Source organism: Galeopterus variegatus, unplaced genomic scaffold (assembly GCF_000696425.1).
Source record: "Galeopterus variegatus unplaced genomic scaffold, G_variegatus-3.0.2 Scaffold3721, whole genome shotgun sequence".
Lineage (NCBI taxonomy): Eukaryota > Metazoa > Chordata > Mammalia > Dermoptera > Cynocephalidae > Galeopterus > Galeopterus variegatus.
The window spans coordinates 177405-182680 of NW_007729832.1; positions in this window are offsets into that span (position 1 = coordinate 177405).

The following is a 5276-nucleotide window of genomic DNA, read 5'->3' on the forward strand; positions in this document are numbered from 1 at the left end:
CCAACCCCCCCCCCCCCCATACACACACACAAAGTATGAATGTAGTTTTAGTCCTGAGTTAGTAGTGTTCCCAGGGACCTAGCAAAGGCAAATGTTAATTCCCTTTGGAGGACCAAACTCTTATGTAGATCTTAAAGAAATACCAAAGAAAGTTTTACAAATATGATCTTATTATTAAAAATCCCAAACATTCAAGAAGCAAAGTATCATAAATGAAAAAAAAAAGTAGAAACAACAAATAGCAGAATTAGACCTGAAGAGACTGTTGGAATAATTTGATCTGAAATATAAATGTGAATTGAAAGATAGATTTGATGAAAATATGTAGAATATAGAATGGAGAAAAAAGAAGAAATGGCATATATGAGAGAGATTAAGAGAGAGAGGATAGACAGAAGATATATTTGTCTAATCAACTAGAATTAATAGAGGCAGCATTCAGAGATAATAGTTGAGAATTTACAAGGATTGATTAAACATATGAATTCACAATATTAGGAAACACAACACAGCCCAAGAAGACAAGTGAAAAGAAATTCTTATGTTGATACATCAGAGAGAAACTGATGAACACAAGAGGCAGAGAAATACCTAAAAAGAAACCAGAGAGAAAAGACTTATTTATAAAGGAAGAATGATTAATTTAACAATTGGCTTTTCTACAACAACCATGGAAGCCAAAGGAGTGTGGAATAGTATCTTCAAAATGCACAGGGAAAATAACTGTCAATCTAGAATTGTATACCCAGCAAAACTGTTTTCTAGTAGTGTGGGCAAAATAGACATTTTTAGATATACAAAAGCTAAGTGTGTGACCAGTAGGTCATCACTAAAAGACTTTCTAAAGGATGTAGTTTTAGGAAGAAGGAATATGATCCCTGGAGAATTTCTGAGATGCTAAAAGGATTGGTGAACAAATAAAATCAAAACAGTACTGACTATGTAAAGCTGTAGTCATAATGTCTTGTTTGTTGGGTTAAAAAAAGAAAACTGAAAAATTGGACAAAATAGCATATAATTTGGGAGATGACAGGAGTTAGTGTTCTGAGGTATAGTGTTCCTCAAAGTTTAACTTGCTCAGGAATTTTTCAATGTGTAAATTACCAAACTGATTGAAAAAGGAATAGAAAACCTACGTAGTCCTATAACTGTTAAAGAAATCGGCAAGTAAAAATCTTCCTACTAAGAAAACCTGTGGTACAATTTTAAAAATGAGTTCTGCCAAACACTCAAGGCATAGATAATTCTAATCTTCCAAAAACTCTTTGAGAACAGAAAAAGGGGGATAATTTCCTCCAACTCGTCGTATGAGGCTAGTATAACTTTGATGCCAAAAAACATACTAGGAAAGTCTAAGGAAGGAAAGTTATCATCCAGTTTCTTACAAAAGCAAATTTTGTATGTATTTTCTTTCAACACATTTAATACTTTGACTCATTATATACCTCAGCTTTGAGTGGTTTGATCACAGGCTATGGGAAAATAGAATAATTTAATCAGGCCCCCTCGCCTCAGGGCAGGTTGGGGGTGGTGCAGTATTCTTTGTGGGCAGGTTGTGTGTGGGTAGAGTTAGTGCACCTGCGTGGCATTGCCACCTTGGCTGGAGTTTACTGCCTTGGGCTGCCGCCTCCACACAAGCAGCCATGCTTTCCAACCTACAGCTTCCAAGGACCTGTTTGCCAGTTACGTAGCTCATAGACCAGTGTGTAAGGAGTCTGGTGACCCAGCCTGGTGTGTAAGGGGTCTGGGGACCCAGCCTGGCATGTGAGGGGTCTGGGGACCCAGCCTGGCATGTGAAGGGTCTGGTGACCCAATCTGGCATGTGAGGGGTTTGTGATCTAGTCTACAACGAGCTTGAGGGGTCTGTGAGCTCCAGACCCAGCCCTAGCTCGACAGTTGGCCCAGTCGGTGCAGGATTACTGGCAGGTAAAATAGCCCTACAACTGGTGTAGTTGAGTAGCTTTACAATTGGTGTCTCGAACAGGATAAAGAGCTTTGCAATTGGGCTATGTTGACAGGATTCCGACATTAGCCATAGCTCCACAGTGGGTGCCGTCAGCAAGATTCCAACAAGAGCCCCAGGTCTACACAGGCCTTTAAGACAATTCTACAAAGACAAGGATACAGTTTACTAGTAATGTTTTACTTTTTGCATTTCCATTTCATGCTTGTTCACTGTTCTATAATGGGTCTATTGTTAGCCATGGATACTGGTTTTCCATTTTGTCAACTGACTATGTACTGCTCTCATGAGAAGATAGAATAATTGAGAAATGTCATTGTAGGTATTTCTGTATTTAAAAATCACAGTTTTAATGACTAAATGGAGTAGGTGGAAACTTTTATTATGGATATAATTAAATCTCAATTCTTATTCAAAAATTCCACCACTAATCTTTCAGAGATAATTATTTTCAGCACTACTTAAAATAATAGAAAAGCCTCATTTGATGTCTTTATGTATCATGTAAGGTTTTCTTTGGAACTGAAACCAAAAATTGTTCTGATGAATTAATTTTTATATATTTGAACTAGATAAAAATGCTGTTCATCAGCTATCTTGAAGACTTTGTGGAATATTTGCATATGAAAGATTTACTTTTTGACTCATGTTTAAATACATATAATATTCTTTTAAAAATCTCTTTTACTCAGTATTGATTTATTTCTCTTTTCAGCTCTCTTGTTTCCTTTGGTCTTTCACTAATATGTTGATTAGTTTTCCAGGCTAGAAACTGAAAAAAAAAAAATTTTTTTTTTTTTTTTTGTTTTCCTTTTTGTCTTTTTTTTACTGACCGGTAACGGGATCGCAACCCTCAGTGTTGCGCCCGCACCGCGCTCAGCCAGTGAGCGGGAACCGGTCTCCACATGGGATCCGAACCCTCGGCGGGAGCACCGCCGCACTCCCAAGCGGCGCACTCTCCAGTGCGCCACCGGGCTGGCCCATGAAAAAATTTTTGATTCTTCTCTGTTTTATACTCTTTATTTCTGGTTTCCCACAAAGTCCTATATTTTTTCCTTCCATGTGACCTACCTTTTCTTTTTTTTTTTTTCTGCCTTTTCTTTTCTATTCCTAAGTGCCAGCACTCACTTTGCTTTATGCATGGATCATTGCAAAAGGTGTCTTAACTAGTCTGCCTTTCTGCAGGCTGTCTCTTCCATTTTATACATTTTGTGCCATATATTGTTATAAATTATATGTAGCCCTTTTAAAATACAACATTAATGTGCAATTCCTGTTTAAGAACTTTTTAGAGTGCCTTTTTTTCCAGTTAATTATTGAAGTCCAAATTCTTGCCTTGCTTTTAATTTCCCATTATTTTCCCCCAGTTACCCTGATATTCCGTCTACTTTCTAGTCCAGTTTATTTTCTTATATTTCCCTACAATTATGTGTACTCTCGCACCCTCTTTTTTTTTTTTTTCCTTTTTGTCTTTTTTACTGACCGGTAACGGGATTGCAACCCTCGGTGTTGCGCCGGCACTGCGCTCAGCCAGTGAGTGGGAACCGGTCTCCACATGGGAGCCAAACCCTCGGCGGGAGCGCCACCGCACTCCCAAGCGGCGCACTCTCCAGTGCGCCACCAGGCCGGCCCTACTCTCGCACCCTCTGATGTCCTGCCTTATCTTGTTCCCCCGTCTGTAGTGCTCCTCCTCTTTTCCAGCAGTTCCAGTCCTGCCCAGATGGTTTCATTCTCTGAATTGTTGCACTGAGAGCCCTTCTAGAGAACACACCTCTGAGTTGTTCTCTGAAATTGCCTTCACATCTACTATATTTCTTCTAGGTTGTATGCTCTTAAGATCATCCCTGCTTATTTTTCCAGTCCTGTTTCCCTGCTCCCTTCTCATAACCCAGCACACTATGAGATATAATAATAGTCCAACAAGTATATAATTTATACTCTTGTCTCTAGCATTATTCTTTAGGTCGATACTCCAAAGTCCAGGAAATATCTTTGGTTCATCTTTTACAATTATCTTGTTTCATGATGAAATTTTGGATTATTTGTGGGTGTAATGATTCTATTTTTCTTTCTTTTCCTATCTTTTCTGCTGCCTTCCTTTTGTCCATTTTGCTTTCTTTGAGATACCCGTCCAAGAATAGGAGGAGAAAGTCTTTAAATGTAGCCATTGTGCATTATTAGTAATTCTGATAATAAAGTGGAGCATGAAGGTCTCAGGTAAAAAGACACTAGTATTCTCTTAATGTTCTTTATCCATCATACATGTTCATGTACTTCGGAGATCTGATGTGGTCTTGGGTTACCATGGCAAAAAAAAAAGTTTTCATGTAATTGTAGAGGATGCAGCTGAATTGATTTACTCTCCTAATTTTAGTGCTTTCATGGTTGCAGAGAACTTGGGTATTGAAGAGCCAGGTTTGAATATTGACACTATCATTGCTTACTTGAGTTCCTTGAGCAAATCATATGAACTCTGTGAACCCAAGTCCCATAAGTTAAGAATACCAATTTCACAATGTTGTTATAAGATTAATGAGATAATGGATATGAACTACCAATTTCTGGATAACCATCAGTTGTGGTTATTTATTGAACAGGGAATGCCACTGTAAAGCCATAACATAAATTGGAAAAACAAAATTATTTAGGACTTACTCATAGGAGAGATTATTAGTTATTTCATATAGTCACTCAATCTTGTTAGCATCTTTGGAAGTATTTCAACTAAAGTGATATTTCTAATAATAAAAATTCAACAAGTGAGAAAATATTTCATAAATGAAATGTTGGTAGTTGAAATTTTATTGGCATTTATAGGAGGTTGATTTATATATTACCTTAAAAATAACATGTCAAATGCTAAGGTTACATTTCTTTCTTATTTGTTTTCTTCTCTTAACTATTGAAACCTTTTAGGTTCTGAACCTTAGTATATTGTAGATTAACAGTTTTATACTAAGATACACATAATATATGTAATAAAATGTTTAGATTGCCTAACACATGGTAAATGCTTATGTCTTAGCTATTATTGTGGAAGCTGAAAGGGAAAGTAAAAGTAACCCAGCTTCTAAAAGAGCTAATCTAATGCATTACCAGGCTCTCAGATTATCTTAATACATAAGTGAATGCCATTTATTAATGAATATTTTATTGTAAAATATGTCTAGCAATAGAAAAATACAACCGCCAAAGGTCTACCTGGTTTCAGGCTGGTCCTTGCTAGTTCAATCTTACACTACAGCTGGAGTGGTTTTTCTTTTCTTTCTTTTTTTTTTTTTTTTTTTCCTTTTTTTTTTTTTTCTTTTCCGGC